Source organism: Petaurus breviceps, unplaced genomic scaffold, assembly GCF_028583685.1.
Source record: "Petaurus breviceps papuanus isolate PSGF00001 unplaced genomic scaffold, PetGlider_PUasm1.0 37, whole genome shotgun sequence".
Lineage (NCBI taxonomy): Eukaryota > Metazoa > Chordata > Mammalia > Diprotodontia > Petauridae > Petaurus > Petaurus breviceps.
Window position 1 is genome coordinate 58,009,889 of NW_027186296.1, and position 19,532 is coordinate 58,029,420.

The 19,532-nt window shown below is 37.7% G+C and overlaps 1 long non-coding RNA gene across 1 annotated transcript in view; it reads left to right on the forward strand.

Annotated features, from left to right (window-relative positions):
* The first annotated feature begins 1,862 nt into the window (after nucleotides 1-1,862).
* Nucleotides 1,863-19,532, forward strand: part of LOC138168579 (uncharacterized) — a 33,247-nt gene continuing 15,577 nt past the window's right edge. The window contains exon 1 of the long non-coding RNA XR_011170149.1: nucleotides 1,863-2,306. This is a non-coding gene — a long non-coding RNA (uncharacterized lncRNA). The remainder of the gene's footprint in view (nucleotides 2,307-19,532) is intronic.

Genomic DNA, 19,532 nt, shown 5'->3' on the forward strand with positions numbered 1-19,532 from the left:
CGAGAATCTTCCAGTTGGCTACCAGAGGATGCTCGTGTTTTCCATAGAGATTCTTTGTATCTCATTAGATTCAAGATTGCAATCACACTGAGTAATTTGGGAATTCCTGGGTCCTAGTGAGAAATTCCTCTAACCACTAATTATTTACATTTTAAATGCTTTATGACTATTTAGGAGCTCCCAAAAGTACAATATTCCTGCTGACAGTACTGAATGGGTTAAAGTAAGAAACACAAAACTCATCCCCAATCTAACTTAAACTGATTTCACCATAAAAAATTATTTAAGTTCATAGATGTTCACCATCTAAAGTCCTTTCCATGTTACCTGGTCCCATTGAACACTAAGGACTTTGTTGCTTCAGTAGGGGGAGGGGGGAGGATAAAAATAATGGTCTAGAATCATAGAAGAAATGGAAATGGAGTGAGGATAGGGAGAGGAAGAAGATAGGAAGGTGAGAGAAGCCATCCAGATGAAATTTTAACTCATCACTAGCCAGAGTAGGGGACTGGGTGGTAGAGAAAGAATTGTCAAATGATTATCCTTAGTACTGTTTATTCTTGAATCCATTCACTTCTAACAACAACAACAATAGTAAAAATTTATATAGCACTTACTATGTGCTAGACATTGTGTACTTTCTAATTATACTGCCATCCCTACCTCTTAATAAGAACTATTTCCTGCTGGTGTCATATGTCTGCAAATTATAACTAACATGCCCCATGGGGGCAAGAACTCACCCTTTACTTCCCCCCCCCATCAACATCCTATGGCAAAACTCAATTAACCCAATGCTTATTATAGACTTCTTATTCCATCAGTCAACAAACATTTTTTAATTACCTCTTCTATGACAGGTAATGTTCAGGGCATTAGGCATACAAAGATAAATAGGAGACAGTTCTCCCATTTTCCTCAAGGACTTTATATTCTATAGAGGACACAGCATGTACATAAGAATCTAGAAAACAGTGGATAAGGACAAGGCTGGCCCTGTGATTTTATTGGTTTAGGGAAACTCCTAGTTGAAACTCCCTCTACAAACATAATCTTTTCTGTAACTTATACTATTAAAGTGTTGCCTAGATTGCTAGGAGGTTAATAACTTGTCCTTGGTCAAGGCAGTTTGTATAAAATACAAAACTTGAATCCAGTTCTTCCTGGGTCTGAAGCCATCTCTTATTCTAGCACACCATGCTGCCTTTCATATCGTATCAGCAAGCACCCCAGCGTCCCCAGGGTGGCTGCCAACACAGGTTCTTAGATCTGCTTTGTTAAAGGAAAGCAACTCAAAATGGGTTAACAAGCTTACTTTAATCAGGCAAATATATATTGTTTACCTAGTTCAGGGGAAAAAGGTCAGTACCCCAAACTTCAGAGTATATAGACATAATTATCAAGACAGAGAAACTGATAAAGTAGACAGGTTTCCAAACTGTCCAACCATTATATCCATACCAAATCAACATCTGGGTTTTTCAAATCTGGGGGGCTCTCAACAATGGCTTCCCAGAGTCTCATCTGATCAAATCACAGAACACTTCTCAAAGTGAGCCCCAAAGCAAAGCCTCACATCAGGGATTATATAGCCTTCTCCTGGCTAAGAGAATGTAACCACCCTCTTGACCCACTGCCCAATCACACAGCATCAAGGTGTGGGCATTCCTAAAAATTGAGCCTCCTGCTACAGGCTTCATGTGACCACATTCAGCCTATTAGGAGGCAGAGTACATTTTCAAATCAAGGAAGGTTCTCAGAGTCTCTAAAGCCTATCAAAGGGCCTAGGGGCAGGGAAGATCTTTAAATTTGCATTTCCGTTACACATATCTATTGCCTACATGCAAAACAAATGCAAGGTACTTTTTTTTTTGTGGGGAGAGCACCATCAGTAGCAGCAGTGGATTTAGTAGAGATGTCATAAAGAAGAGACCTCTGATGGTACAGAATTTTAAAAGAAACTGGATATTTTTTAAAATTTATTTTTTAATAATTTATTTTCCCCAATTACATGTTAAAACAATTTTTAATATTTGTTTTCTTTTTAAAGCTTTGAGTCACAAATTCTATGCCTCCCTCCTCAATGACACAGGAAGCAATCTGATATGGGTTATACATGTGCAATTATGTAAAACATTTCCATAGGAGTAATTTTGTATAAGACTCAAAAAAGAAAGGGAAGAAAGAAGAAAATAATAAGCTTCAATCTATATTCAGACAATATCAGTTCTTTGTCTGGAGGCAGATAGCACATTTCATCATGAGTCCTTTGGGATTGTCTTGGATCATTGTACTGCTGAGAATAGGTAAGTCATTCATAGTTCTTCATCTTATAATGTTGCTATTATTGTGCACAATGTTCTTCTGTTTCTCTTTACTTAATTTTGCATCAGTTTGTTTAAGTCTTTTTAGGCTTTTCAGAAATCATCCTGCTTATAATTCCTTATAGCACAATAATATTTCATCACAATCATATAACACCACTTGAGAAACTGAGTATTCTTAGAATGAAGTATTCTACCACCTTCACAATGTCCTTTTGTGCTCCTAGTAGTTTGAAAACCTATTGAGACTAGTAAAGGAGCAGCCTGAATTATTATTCTAGTTAAATGGAAACAGCCTATAAGCTCATACTTCCAAAAGCTGATTATTTATTTGAACCAGTGAAACTACACATATAAAATTTGTAAACTTTGAGCAAAGGCAATGCCTCATTTCTGGACCAGACTTTAAATGTTTTTAATAGAATTGACATTATAGACATGCCTAGAAATGGGTACTTATTTATTTAGCAGCAATTTGCATATAAAATTAATAAGAAATTTATTTTTGAGTGTGTCAATCCAAGCCCAGAGCTTAAGTAATCAACAACTCAAATTCATATGTATTAATCTTCTGCAGACATAGCTGATGAAAGCAATAACAGTCAGCTGTCTGAACACTGTAACCAATCAATGCATTTCCCTTTAATTGATCTCTCCTGGAAAGGTTTCAGGTGGAACTGGCTAAATTCCAAAACTGCTAGATTAATAATACCAAACCCAGGCTTGTCCCTGAGGGACCGCTGTCTTGTAGAATAAAGGATTATTTGCCTCACACTAATTTATGAAAGTATTTTTTTTTCAAAATTATTCCAATAAATGCAGTACTTTGTGGAGGTCTCTAGGTGCGACTGACAGTTTGCTACGCACTCAATTTTAGATTTAGTATATATATATATATTTTTTTTTAAGCAATCGGGGTTAAGTAACTTGCTCAAGGTTACATGGCCAGTTATTTCTGGGTGTGGTGCTGAGTATCTGAGCCCAGATTAGATTTAGTATATTAATAGACTTGGTTGAGGTTTAGTGTTTGAGCTCAGTGTTTGAAAAACACATAGGGTCAATTTCTTGAGTGAGCTATAGCAATGAGCTACCCAAACACCCAAGGCCGTTGATAACAGAGGGAGATGAGTTGTTGGACTAAAATCCTGCTCTTAGAGATGGAAGGAATTTTAGAGGTCTTTTACTCTCTCTTTAGAAGTCTTTACTCTTTCATTTTATAGATAAGAAATCTGATGAGAGAATATATATAAACTATTTTGCAAACCTTTGAGTGCTATATACACATGATTATTCTTGTTATTGTGATTGTGATAATGGTGATGATGATGATGACTTACCTAAGGTCACATGGTTTCTAAGTAGCAAAGCCAGGATAAGGAATACCAGGTCTCCTCATTCCCAGTTCCATAGGAATTGTGCTGCACTGGCATCTTCCCCCAATCCAAGCTTTCCCCTGAAATCCTAGGTAGCAAAGCGGTTCAATGGACTTTGAGTCAGGAAAATCTAAGGGCAAATCCTGCTTCAGTTACTTAGCTCTGTGACCTTGAATAATTCAGTTAACCTTTCTTGCCATCAGTTTCTTCATTTGTAAAATGAGGGCATTGGTCTTGATGCCTCTAAGTTCTTTTCCAGCTTTAAATCTATGGTCTTCATATCTTTCCTCTCTCAATTTCACATGCATATATTTTGTGGGTTTTGCGTAGTGGGGTCAGAGCCCTACATGTATGGCTAGAGTGATTAGTAGCAAAGAAAACTCAATGTATTACCTTTATATAGGGTCACTGATTTAGCAGTCAAGGGACTTTATATATCTATCTATATCTATATCTATCTATCTATCTATATATATATATATATATATATATATCTATAGTCCAACCCCCTTGTTAACTTTTTTTATTTTTTAATTGTATTTTTTAATTTGTAAATATCTACAAAACCTATTCTGGGGGTGTCTATAATGCCAATTCTATTACAAACATTTACAGTCTGGTCCAGAAATGAGACATTGCCTTTGCTCAAAATTTACAAATTGTATATGTATAGTTTCAGTAATTTGAGTAAATAATCAGCTTTTGGAAGTATGATCTTAAAGGCTGTTTCCATTTAACTAGACTAATCATTCAGGCTGCTCCTTTACCAGTTTCAACAGGTCTACAGAATCTACAAAAATCTAAGTGTAACAGGTTCCCCACCCCTGGTAGGACAATGACTTAAAAAAAAGTAACGTAGCAAGAGGGGCAGCTAGGTGATGGAGTGGAAAGAACACCAGTAGTCAGGAAGACTGAGTTCAAAGCCAGCCACAGACACTTACAAACTCTGTGACCCTGGGAAAGTTACTTAACCCGAATTGCTTCCCTCTCTCCACCAAAAAATAATGTAGGAGAAATAGCTGTAGCCCATTTTTTTCCCACATGGCTGAAAGGGTCCTAGACGCTATCTAATACATCCCATTCATATCATATATGAGAACATGGTGGCCCAAGGAGGTGAAGATCACAGAGACAGGAAGTAACAGAATTGAGAACACTTTTCATTGAACTATTCTGCCGTGGCTGGGTAAAAACTTCTAAATTTTCTTCCTGGGACTGCTTCACTCTCTGTAGCCTTAGCTCAGACATTCTTGAGAGATCATGGAGAGGGTCCTGAGAGCCAGTGGTGAGAGGAGAAACAGCCAACGAAGAGGAGAAGTGACTTTTTCAAATGGATACATTTTAAAAAGTGAAGAAAAATCTGTAACACTGAGTTTTGTACACTGACAATAACTGGAGAAGGGTTGGTCATACAGGGTTAGAAGACATTGCTATCTCATCAGTCTTTCCATCAACTTTGAGATATCATCAGTGTTCATTTATGTTTATCCATCTCTGTGTCTCTGTTTTTGTGTCATTCTTTCTATCTATATCTCTTTCTCTCTGTTTCTTTGTCTCTGTCTCTCAAAACTGATAAGAGTAAATAATATAAAAGATCTATTGTTTGATCACAGGTGGTCCATTCCTTGAAGGCAGGTACATTCTCTGGGGCTTTGCCTGTAAATGTTGCATGATGGAGATTTTCACTAGTTATTTTTTTAAAGAAAAATATTACACATATCAAGAGGCCTCACCTGCATTTGCCTTGGCTCAGCTTCTTGTGGTGGGAGGAAACTGTCAGTGTATATGAGTAGCACCAGTGGAGTGAGAGTTGGATCTTTGCATTGAGGTTTCAGGGAGCTGATGGGCTAGGGTTGTTTATGTAGCACCCTTCATACTTCTTGAGATTGCAAAATGAGGCATTCAAACCAAAGTTTCTGACTCAACACTCTCTTGAGAACAGGAGTTCAGAAAACACAGGTGTGCTGTCTACAAAACTGGTGGTTTTATTTTATAATGTGTAACTCTAGACAAGTAAACACTGGCTTTTCTATTCATTGGCTTATAGAGTTCTGACTCTTAGTCTGTAAGAAAATGACAATGGCACAATGTAAGAATGCTCTAAGCTAATTTTCTCCCTGGACAATTCAACATGCATTTAAGTGTCTACTATGTGCAAGGTACTGTGGCTAACACTGAGGATATAAACACAAAACAATGAAATATGGCATGGGGTTACCAGAACCAAAGGACTCAAGAATCTAGAAGGGACTTTAGAAATCATTCTGTTCTGGGAGAGGATTCTGGGAAAGTGGCAGAATAGGTCAGAAAATTCCAAGCTCTCAAGATCTTCCCCCCCAAATAGGTTAAAATACCACCTTAGGGCCAACAAAGTGTGGGTGGAGATAAAGAAGTACAGGGCATAACCTGGGTCCTCCTGGGACAATTTGAGAAGATCAGAAAAAAAAATCCCAGGACAGGTTTGGTCTGTGTAAAGAGGGAACACCTCTCAGGCTAGGTTCCATTTTAACAGCAAGCATCAAGCCTCTTAAACAACAAGGGGCAAGCTGTGGGGTTACTTGGTTCAAGAGTCTGCCCCAGCCCCAGCCACCTGAACTTTTACTCCTGGATAGTGAGGAGAGTAGGGAATTTGAGCCTAAGGTCAAGAGAACCTCCGCTGACCAGGAACACCAGACCCAGCTGTGCTGTGAAGAGCTGCAGGGGTGAGAAGGAACCAGCACACCAGGTGAGTGCAGAAGCAGTAGGGCAGAAAGCCCCTGCTTGTGGGCACTCACAGGAGGCTGGAGGTTTGGCTTTGGTTTCAGACTAGAGGAAAGAACTGAAGATCTGGGGCAAGAGGCACCATTTCCCATAACCCAGGGCTAGAGATGACTACAAATAACTAAGCTATCACCACAAAAAATGCACAGGCAGAGGAGAAAGAATCCAACTATAGAAACCTATTATGGGAATAGAGATGACCAGGGTTCATCTTCAGAGGAGGAAATTGAAGTAAAGAAACCCTCAAAGAATAATGCCAAATGGTCACCTGCCCAAAAAGAATTTATAGAAGACTTTAAAAATCAAATGACAGATATTAAGGCAAAACTAAAAAGGAAAATAAGAGTAATCCAAGAAAAAAAGGAAGGGTGTCAAAGAAAGGTCAACTAACTAGAAAAGGAGATCCAGAATCTTAAGGAAGAAAATGATACCTTGAAAATTAGAATTGGACAAAGTGAAGCCAGTGAAATTATAAGAGATCAAGAAATGATTAAACAAAATATGAATAATGAAAAAATAGAAGAGAAAGTGAAACATTTTATAAGAAAAATAACGGATTTGGAGAACAGATCAAGAAAAGAAAATATAAAAGTAATTGAACTACCTAAAAGTTATGATAAGAAAAAGAATCTTGACACAGTAATAAAATAAATAATTAAAGAAAATTGTCCTGAAGCATTAGAGCAAGGGTGGGGGGGAGTAGAAATAGAAAAAAAAATTCATTGATCACCACTTAAAAGAGATCCTATGAAGAAAACTCATAGGAATATCATAGTCAAATTCCAAAATCCCCAGCTCAAGGAAAAACTATTAAAAGCATTAAGATTAAAATAATTTAAATATGTTGGTGCCACAATTAGAATTACACAAGACCTAGCAACTGAAACATTAAAGAACTGCAGGTCTTGGAACACAGCCTATGGAAGAGAGAAAGAACTGGGGTTCCAATCAAAAATATCATACCCTGTTAAGTTTCTTGAATGAAAAAATGGACATTTGAGAAATCGTTCTGTTCAGGACCTCCCTTTTTCTTTTAGAAATCAAATAATTTGCCACTTAGTACTTTTGCACCTTTGAAAGTGTTTTGAAAGGACTTTTATTCACTATTCTTCACACACACACACACACACACACATTGTGAGATATGTTATAAGAATCATTTAGTAGGAAGAAATCAGAGGTTCAATCACTTGACCACAGGTGCATAGCCCTTGAATTTTTATTGCTGCTTAGGTCAATGAAGCATACTACTTCTCAAAAGCAACAGAATCAGGGAAACTGAATCTTATAATATTTTTTGTGGGTTTCTAAGTGTTAGCAGAGTAGCAACTGTAGGGCTATAACAGCTAAGCTTTATTTAAGGAAGCTGGGAAAGATAATTGATCCAATTGTCCACTCTCCCAGTGCTGTTCACCTCACACAACACTCTCCTTTACATGATACATTTCTAGTTGCTATTAACTCAATTTCAAGTCTTTGTATCTTTGCCCCTGCTGTACCCTGTGCCGGGAATGTTCTCTCCCTTCTTGCCTCTGCCTCTCAGAATCCCTGGCTTCCTTAAGAGCTGGCCAAATGCCAACCTCCTTCAGGAGGCCTTTCTCAATTCCCCAGATATTAGTGCTTTTTACTCTAAGGGTACCTCGAATCTGTTCTATACGTTTCTCATACAGGTTTATTTATGTATGTGAGGGTGGTGTGATGATAGAGTAGATCAATCAGGTCATCCAACCTCAGGCCTCAGACACTTATTAGGTGTGTGACTCTGCGCAAGTAATTTAACCTTGTTTGCCTCAGCTTCCTCATCTGTCAAATGAGCTAGGGGAGGAAATGGCAAACCGTTCTAAGAAAACACCAAATAAAGTCAAAAAGAGTTGTACACAATTGAAACAACTGAACAACAATAGAAAAAGCCTTGGACCTAGAATTACAAAGGAATAGTATTCAGTTTGGATGAGGAAATTTGGTCATACCCTAGGGGTCTTCTATAAAATATCAAACTAGTTCAGAACTGGAGTTATCCCAGAGTTTGGAGGGAATGTAGCATTCTAGTAAAATCCCTGAGGAGAAACCACTTGGTGGGAGGGGAAGGGGGGAGGAGAGGCCTCAACTTTGACCTCAGTCCAAGTGTTTAAGTGGCCCACCCTTCCCCACCATTGGAAAAGGACTTTGTAACCTTTAGAGTATCTAGAGGACTTTGGACCTCCCATCTGCACATCCTAGCTTCATTCCCCTGGAACAACAGCGAATGAAAGCAGTATCTACATCAGAAGCCAAGGACATAATGGGTACAGCTTCACTTCTCCACAAAGAGGCCAGCAAAAAATCACCCTATGAAGGGGATCAAAGGATTTCATGAGGTGCTCAGTCTTGTTTTCCCATCCTCTTTCTTAAATGGCCACAGGGAGAAAGTGAAGTCTGAGATCTGGGAGTCACTCTTCACCATACCAAGAGAGAACTTGTAATTGATGTTTCATGAATCCCATGTTCTAACAAATTGAGTAGGAACATCTTGTACAAAATATCTCCCTACAAGTCTGTTACATACCCTCCTACTATTATACACACCGTGTAGGAGAAACTGTACTCTCTAAGCATGAGCCCACTCTATTATGGATTATGTATGTACCAGTGGGAAAGTGTGTAATAGACTTTGCGGGAGATGTTTTATAACAACTGCTCTGACTATACCACTTTAGTTGTCAAGTTGTTTTTCAGTCCTATCCATCTCTTAGTGACCCCATTTGGGGTTTTCTTGGCAGGGATACTGGAGTGGTTTGCCCTTTCCTTCTTCAGCTCACTTTACAGATGAAGAAACTGAGGCAAATAGGTCTAGGTGACTTACCCAAGGTCACACAGCTAGTAAGTGTCTGAGGTTGGATTTGAGTTCAGAAAGATTTCCCGAGTCCATGTCCAGCACTCTATCTGTTGTACCACTTAGCTGCCCAATTTAATAAATACCTCTTCAAAAAGTTATTGAGGCCAGCTGAATCTCAACAGAAAATCTTGGAAAGAAGCACACCAGTGACTGTTTATGATTTATTAGTCTTAGAAAATATATGCCAAACCCTTCAAAGCTACTCTTAGAGACTTGAGGCGGGGGGCAAAGTAGCCAGAGTCCAGGGATCTGACTCATCAGTGTGTGAATTGGATTAGTAGTTTCAGAACATGTGTTACATATTCTGTCTATGTGTTCTCTACCCCGCTAGTATTTAAAATCCTTGAAGTCAGGGGCCATTTTTGCTTTTTTCTTTGTTAAATCCTAATGGTGCTTTTTCCTTTGTATCCTCAGCACTCAGCCCAGTTCTTGCCACACAGGGAAAGGGACTGAATTTGTGATTTCTTTAATATATAGAAAGCTTAGATGAAGAAATTCCTTTGACCAATTTAAATGAGTTCCTTCTAAACAAATTTTAGTCTTAGAGAGCTGTCTAGTGCAGTAAGAACTTAAGTGACTTGTCCAGCATCACACAGCCCCTATGTGTCTGGAGTTAAGATTTGAATTCAGAACCCAGCCTATCCTGGTTCTGAGGTCAGCTCTCCATACGTTATGCCATATATTACTCTATAGTGCTCCCCACCCCAAGCAATGAGGCAGGGTTCCATGGAGTCATTCATATTTGTTCTCAACTCATCCTTTTTGTCAAATGACTATAAGGAGAAAGTGAAGTCTGGAATCTTGGAGTCATTTTTAAGTATACAAAGATGGAACTTATAACAGAAGCCTCATTTATCCCATGTTCTAACAAACTGAACTAAAGGAAAGAGTATTTGTTATCTCAGTGTGAAGTAAAAGGGCAAGCCCAAAGGAAATAACCACTTCCCTCCCTTTGCCTCTATATACATACCCATGTTTACATATTGATCTCATACCATTTCAGGGTTAGGAAATAAACATGAGTTAGTCTCATCTTCTGAATCACTGCTTCTCTCTCAGCTATTCTAACCCTGAGCGTCCCCAATCTGACATTTTTTAGGTTTCACATTTGCAAATAATTTGCAAAACTCATAGTGATTTTTGTTTGTTTTTTTTGTTTTGTTTTTGGTGTGGAGGTAATCGGAGTGAAGTGACTTGCTCATGATCATATAGGTAGTAAGTATCAAATGTCTGAGGCTGGATTTGACCTCAAATCCACTTGACTCCAAGGCTGGTGCTCTATCCCCTGTGCCACCTAGCTGTCCCCATCAGTTTCCTAGTGCTTTGAGAGATGATATCAGAGCCTGGAATTGGGTCTAAATGGAGCTCTGCAGTAAACACAAAAAGCTATAGATTTTTTTATTTGGGAGCAGGGGTAACACAAAAGGAAAAAGACCCCATGGCTTAACTGTAGGCACCCCAAACGAACTAAGCCGAGGAAAGAATATCAGGACCTACAAATGAACCTCTCACACTGGCCCAAAGAATGCCTGGGGAGGGCTAGGAAAAGGGTACAATTATGATTATTGTCAGGGGTATGGGCCACGCTGAAAAGGATCATAGATTTAGAACTGGAAGGGACCTTGGCGGTAATTTATTCCAAGTTGATTGTTTCACAGTTGGAAACTGAGACCCAGAGAAGATAAGGGACTTAACTAAGGAATACAGAAAATAAGAAGCAGAATTAGAATTTGAAAACAGGACTTCTTGGTTCTTGTTTCAGGGACAAGGCAGATGCTTAGCTCAGGGGTCATAGCCATTCTATATCGGAGCAATCTGGTATTTTATAGCAGTGGGGAAGGTACCTGTTCAGACAAGTCTAATTTGATTCTCACCAAAGATTACAGATGGGGAGACACCAATTAGCTAGGAAGCTTGGAATTTCTAGCTGGGGAATTTCCAAGTATGTGTGTATAGAATTGAAGATTTTGAGGGAAGGAGATGGACAGAAAGAAGTGGGTAGTAGGAAGGAGAGGTGAAGTATGGCTTGGAAATAGGCAGTCGATTAGATTAAGAACCAGCGTTGGGGAAAAAGAGGTTTTATTTTCTTCTTGATTATGACTGTTGCACAATAATTTAGGACATAAAATCCTACAAATAACTTATTTAGGGGGCTGAAACCAAGTAAGGAGAATGAAGACATGGACAAGTAAATATGGGATGATTATGATGTGGCAAATCAAGACATCTCCCAATGAAAATAAGACATCAATAGTGACATTGATCATTTCCTTTCCAAGTTTACCATTACTTCTTTATTCAAAATTCTCTTTTCTAGTAAAGTTAAGAAGGAAGCAAAGGAGAAAACCAACCAATGACCATCTCACAGCAAGAAATTGAAGCAAATAAATAGTAGAGTAGAGGATCAATGGAATAGATCAGATACAAAGATACAGTAGTAAATGACCATAGTAATCTTGTGTTTCTTAAACCCAAAGACCCCAGACTCTGGGATAAGAACTCTCTATTTGACAAAAACTTCTGGGGAAAATGGAAAACAATATGGCATAAACTAGGCATAGACCAGTACATCTTATACTCTATCCCAAGATAAGGTCAAAATGAGTATACTTGATTTAGACATAAAAGGTGATACCATAAGCAAATTAGAAGAGCAAAGGAATAGTCTAACTGTCAAATCTATGAAGAAAGGAAGAATGTATGACCAAAGAAGAGACAAGAACACATATATCACTATAGTTAATCTCAGAGGAAATGTTCTAGCATTAAGGGCTATTGGGTAAGGCTATAGGAAGGAAGGTAGGACTTTAGCTGAGAAAAGAAAGTCAAGGAGGCTAGAAGGTAGAAATGAGGAAGGCATGAAGAACAACCAGTGAAAATGTCTGAATTGAAGAGATTGAGTATTTCTTGAAAAAACAAGGTGTCCAGTGACACTTGATCACAGAGGAGCAGCTGGGTACAAGATGTAAGAAAACTAGAAAGGTAAGATCTGCTGTCTGGTTAGAAACCCTGGGAAAGTGAAAATTAAAAATTTTGCTCAAAATAGCTGTGGTTCCAGTAACATACAGAGGGTGCTAGGGAGACCAAAGCCAAAAGTTAACATTATTGTCTACCCTCCTCACATTCATATATCACAGATCATAGTGAAGGCCTTTGCTGATAATAACTTCATATTTTTCTTTCTCTTTTGGATTGGACACTAGCCTTAGGTTCGCTATAACTTGGAGACAGTTCAAAAGGCTCAGCAAATTACAGGGCCATTATTTGCCTCTTGTGTACTTTTACACTAATAAATTCCTCCTAGGACCAAAGGTAGAATGTTCAAATACCACAAAAAATCGTTCTGGTTACACCAGGAAGGGGCCAGTACTGACCAGAAATAAGGAAAAGCCAAGCTCTTAAATCAATACGGCAGAGTCTGGAACAAGGAGTAATTTCCACTGGGGCTTCACATTAAAATGCAACAGATTTCTAACTGCCTTTTAGATTCCTCTACTAAATAGGATACCTGTGATTCATTTCCTTTTATCCTGATGGTGTTGTTTTGAGTTATGGGAGGGGGCACATATCGCCAAGGCAATATTCATAGTACCAATGACAACTATGGATATGCTAGCATAGTTATGAATCACCAAATATAACAGACTCTCCATATAGAAGACAGAAACAAAACATTTATTCAGATACCAGAAAGCCGAATCCCAATACCAGAAAATAGAATCCATAATAGCAACAAAGAGGTTAACGCACCTTATCACTGCAGGAAGCAACACCATCCCAAAGCCAACCTCCTGCTCTGGCCATCCCACAAAAAAAAAACACTCACAATCCTAGCTGTCTCCTTGCCTTTGTCCTTCCCTCCCTCCTTTCTAACTGTTCTGACCCATTTCCTACTCCACCCATTCAGCAATCTTCTTCCACCAGAAGCTCTATGAGATTATATTTGGGGCAGGGAAGATCTTCAAATTTCCATTACCATTACATTCCATTATCTAGGGGCCATTTGTAGTAGGATAAGGGGAAGGGGGACCCACTATGGTTGTACAGAAAGGCAAGTCCCCAGTCCCAGAATCACAAAAAGTGGCCTGAGACCTTAAAAACTTTCAGTGTCATTATTTTGTATATGTCTTTTTCCTTTTCTCTGGACTGATAGCTGTGTTGGAGGTGTGGTTCAGTGAGAATGTACATTTGGAGGCAGAGGTCCTGGGTTCAAATTTTATCCCTGACACTCAGTTGTATAAATTTGGGCTAGTTTCTTAATTTCACTAGACTTCAGTTTCTCTATCTATAAATAAAGGAGGCTGGTAATAGATTACTTTTTCACTTGTAAATATATAATCTTATGGTGCAAAAAGTATAAAACTCTATCAAGGAATGCAATATGTTGTTGGTCAGTTGTTTTTAAATCACGTTCAACTCTTTTTGACCCTATTTGGAGTTTTCTTGGCAAGGATACTAGAATGGTTTGCCATTTAATTCTCCAGCTCATTTTACAGATGAGTAACTGAAGCAAATAGAGCTAAGTGACCTGCCCAGAATCACACAGCTAGTAAACATCTGAGGCCAGATTTGAACTCACCAAGATTAGTCTTCCTGCCTCCAGGCACAGAGCTCTATGTATTGTGCCATCTGGGTTGTCTAAGGAATGAAATGTGTGATCACTAAGAGTTACTTGGTACAGAAGAAAGAAGGTCTGGAGCCAAAGGACAGGAGTTCATACGCCAACTTTGTCATTTACTATTTGTGTGACCTTGGCTAAAGGACTTGACCTCTCTGGATTTTGGCTTACTGATCTATAAAATATGAGAAGGTTGGATGACCTCTATGGTCCTCTTCAGTTTTAAGTATATGTCCTATGACTTGCCAGTAACCACACATCTTGAATATGTCATAGGCAAGACTTGAATGCGGGTTTTCTTGACTGTGAAGTCAGCTCAATACTCAAAGAAAGCTACTACTACCTTTCTCCAATTTTATTAAGAACTACAAGTTTCCTGTGTCCTTAAAAATCTCCTAATTTCTAGAGCCATCAAAAATACATCTTTTCCCCCACTTTTACTAATTTCAGTGAAACAAAAGGAAGATTTATCATATTTCATTATATTGTGGATGTTTTATGGCAGTTCATTTATTCTTCTGACTTGTTCTTCTGTGAACTTTTTTCATTTTAGTGTCTTTTTTCTGTGGTAATGTTTTGTGGATATTAGTCACCTTCCAGAAGTGACTTAAATAAATCCCCTTAATGTTATAATCAGTGCTATGTGTAAAGGATAGCTTTGAGATTTTGAGGGGAAAAAAAACAGTTGACAAGAATTTTCTACTTGGATAAGATTTCATTTTAGTCCAGCTGAAGTGAAAAAAAAAAACAACACATTGATTCAATTAACCTATAGTCATAGGCTGATCTTTTGGTGATAAAACGGGAGGTTTTCTTTTTCTGAATGATATTTCCCTTGTCACATATCTAACATGAATAATAATTTCTAATTCATATAACAAGCACTAAAGATAGTAAGGACAACTTGGTAATAGTGAAGGAGCACATGACCTTTTGTCTCTTAATAATAGTTACAATATACTTAGGGCTTTAAAGTTCCCAAAATGCTTTATATATACACCATCTCATTTGATCCTCTGCCCTCAGAAAACATCCCACAAAAACTCTGTGAGGTAGTTCCTAAGGACATGATTATTCCCATTATATATATATATATATGTATATATGTGTATATACATATATATATATATAAATGGAACCTCGAATTAATTAACAGAATTCTTCATGCTACTAGAACTACTAAGTTTCAGATAGGATTTGAACCCAGATCTGTCCTGATTTCCAGTCTTCATTAGGCCAAGCTCATTCAGGCCCTGTTCTCTTCCTTTTGTGTTCTGTTGTTTTCCCTTTGTACTTTTTAAGGGTTCCCACATAGGGCTGGCCACAAAATTGTCCAGCTGCTGCTTTGCTAAGTCAGCAACTTCAGAAAAGAGGACATATTAAACTCATTATTTATAGACCACAATAAAAATTAAAATCAATAAGAAAAATTTGAAGGAAGATTAAACTGGAGACCTAACAATACCATCCTGAAGAGTGAGTGGGTCATGGAATAAATTACAGAAAAATAAGCATTTTATTAAAGAAAATGATAACAAGGAGACACTTCCATCATTGGGGATTTCCCTTCATTCTAGTTATCTCTCCTATTCCATTTCTGGCCTCTTTGCATACCCTATGCCTATCAACTACTTGAGCCATTTCCTGACTTTCCCAGTTGTTAGTGTTCTCTTCCCTTTGAAATTACTTTGAATAATTTTGTATTTGCTAATCTGTCTACATCATTTATCTTCCCTAAGTATAATCTATGTTTTCTGAGGGCAGGGGCAGTCTTATTTATTTTTGTTTGTAAAACTAACACTTAGTACAGGACTGAACACAGTGAGGGCCTTATAAATCTTGAATTTATTAAATTGGACAGGGTAGATCCTCCCAAGGAAATGTAGCCAAGGCGGTGGATGCTAGTAATACTAGACCTCAAAAGAAAGTTAATGACAAGTTGAGGTTTGGTACTACTGAGGGAAGGCAGAATTATAGGGGCATTTTTAAAAGGCTCAAAAAATCCTTCTTATGGGAACAATATGTTGAAAGATACCAGGTACTTTAAAAATCATTGAGTACAATCTTATTATTTCATGGATAAAGAAACTGAGATTCAGAAAAGTTAAGTAATTTGTCCAAAGTCACACAGGGTAGAACTGGAATTTGAATCCAGGGACTCTGACTACAATCCAGTGTTCTTTTCGCTGATATATACTGCAAGGCAAAGAAAAACAAAAGGAAAGGAGTCCAGAGCAATTAGACACGAACCCTCCAGATCCAATAAAAATAAACAGAGATGTAACCCAAATCCAACAGTAGAGTTCAGGCATATGAGATTCTCTTCTGGGAAAAGACAAGCAACTGGAATCTCAATAATCAAGGACAAGAAAATCAATGAATAAAATTGAGGCAGAGTCCCCTTCCATGGGAAGCAAATTAGAGCAGGATCAAAGTCAAAGCTACACTTTAGCTAAATCAATGTTTCATGTACATTTGCACATACCGATATTGGAATGATGGTAGATTGATCACACCCTTTCTTTTCCTTTCCTTCAAGTCTTAATGTAACTGTGACTTGCAGGCAATAGACAAAGATATTTTCAGGGGGATAGTTTTTTATAAGCAGGAAATGTACATAGCACAAAGATACTGATATATTGGTGGGAATGCAGAAAATCAGTCATCAATCAAGGAAATTTAATGAACTGGTGACAGATTTCACCTGTGTCACAACTTGCCCAGTTCTGGCCATCATGGTTATACAGAAAAAAGGTAGAAGAGCCAACTATGTGTATGTATTTATATACATAAATATATATACACATACATATGTGTATGTGCATGTATGTATGTATGAATATATATTTCTGAATGTAAGTATATATAACATATTGTTATACATGCTTGTGTGTATATATACATATATATTAATATTTACAAACTGGGAAATTTGTATAATGTAGCTCTGGGTTGGGAATCTAAAGAAAACACTGACTTGGAATGATATAAGCAGGCCTTGGTACATTTGTTGAAAGAGCAAAAAAGTGATTTTCATCTCCTAGACCAATAGAGGTAATAGTCATCAAAATGAGAAAGTCTGAACCAGTCTAACCAGAAGTAAAGTAATGATATTAACATGTATAAAAAGCCAGTATATCACCACATGGTCTTCCCCACTGAGTCATTTAGCCTTGATGGAAAAACAGATTTTGATCACAATTTTCAGAGCAACTTTCCACTGGACCTCTACAAAGACTTTCACTTTTACACCTTCTCCATTACCCTTTAATGAAAACACATTTGTACTAGACTCTTAAAATAAGAAACAGGTTACTCACAGTTATGATTCAACTAGGCAATTAATTGCACATTAATTGTTTCCATAGCTACTTAAAAAGAAATCATTGGACTCTCAAGCTATATTACCTTTAAAAATGATCTCTAAGAATGTGCTATATTTATTTTTATGATTTTTCTCCTCTTTATACAAATACTTAACAGCTAAAATGGAAGGGATGATAATGGTAGTGGTAATGATGATAATGATTAATAGACAAATTACTAACAAGTATCATGCTGGTTTCCTCTTAGATTTAAGTCTTATCCTGCCTTTCTTTCTTTCTTTCTTTTTTGGAGGGCAATTGGGTTAAGAGACTTGCCCAAGGTCACATGGCTAGTTTTTGTGTTAAGTGTCTGAGGCTGGATTTGAACTTACCGTGTTTCCCCAATAATAAGACACTGTCTTATTATTTTTTTGGACAGAAAAACACCAGAGGGCTTATTTTCAGGGGAGGGCTTATTTTAATGAACATTGACAGCAATTTTAATAAACAGGTAAATGTGAACAAAAAAATGTACCTTCATTCAATAAGCAAATCACTGGGGAAGAACAGGATGACGCGCTCACTGCTGCAGCTCTGATTGGATGCAGCTCGGAGCGCGGTATGCGTTTCACGGGGGGGGACGGAGGGGGGGACGGTGCATACAGAGGGTACCGTAATGTAGCGTGTAGCACAGGGGATCACCTTCACTACAGTAGCAATCTCAATAGGGCTTATTTTAGGGGGAGGGCTTATTTTAGAGGAATCTTACACAGTAAGGGGAGGGCTTATTTTCAGGATAGGTCTTATTATCGGGGAAACACGGTAGGTCCTCCTGACTCCAGGTCCAGTGCTTTATTCACTGAGCCACCTAAGCTGCCCCTTATCCTACCTTTCTTAATGGAAAGTATCACATCAATTATTAAAGGATAAGAAATCTAGCCACTCCTCCAAATAAAGGCCAATTATATGTTGATATAACATATAAAAAGTACACAACTTCGACATATAATTTATGTATGTTTATATAGAGAAATATATATCTATACAAGAAAACCAAATATTGCTTGAAGAATCAAAAAGGCTGTGCTTAAAATGTCCTAAGTTTTTAAAGAACAACTTGCTATCAATCTGATAATAATTGAACAAATTGAAAAAAAAAAATTGTGACTTATGTGAGGTCATACAACTAGCAAGTGCTGGAGGCAAAATTTGAACTCAGGTCTATCGAAACTCTATTGTTGTTCAGTTGTTTCAGTCATGTCCACCTTTTCTTGACTTCATGAGGTTTTCTTGGCAAAGACAATGTAGTGGTTTGACATTTTCTTCTCTAGCTCATTTTACAGTTGTGGGAACTGAAGCAAACTGGGTTAAGTGACTTGCCCGGTATCACAGAGCTAGTAAGTGTCTGAGGCCAGATTTGAACTCAGGTCTTCCTGACTCCAGGCCCAACACTCTAACCATTGTGCCACCTAATTTCTAACTCTAATTCTAATGCCTTATGCACTATGCCATCTAGCTACAGACCAGGTTATTCCCATCATAAATTATAGGAGAGAAATGTTTAAAAAAAACAACACAGAGATGGTAATTAATGGAGATTATTCAAGGAAATAATAGCTGTAGTGCAATACATCACTATATGTTATAAAGTATAGCACCTACTGACCACCTGGCAAAGACTTGGTGGACAAAATTATTCATCAGAAATTAATTATTTTTCATGGATCAACAGATGATAAATCCCCATATTACAAATATAAATCTCAAAATATTCTGGAGAATTCATCCAAGAAACAGTACTTGAACTATACCATTGTTACATATCAAAATGTTGTCCACAACTGCACTAATGTTAATTCATAAAATCTTTAGAATATTCTAATAGATGGACCATTCCAAATATTCATCATCTTAAAGCTATAGCATGAAAAACTATAAAAATACAGAAACCTGGCTGGGAAAATCAAAATCATGTGGGAATAGGAAAGAGTATATAGCATACCTTTTGTCCTCTCTGCCATTAGATTTGTGTAAAAGACTTGGAGAACTCAATCAATAAATTGTGCCATACTGGTTCTGAATCTTGATTCTAGGCATCTTAGATCCCCAGTCGAGGGCTCTTTACCATTTCACCACAGTGCCTCTTAACCTTCCACGAGCTGCAGTTATCAGATGAATGATCCCTCCATGGAAACAACCTATTCCATATAGTGGATGCTTTCCTTTTTTTTTTAAGCTCTATGTATAATAAATAGAGGCAGTCCATTGTAGTGGAAA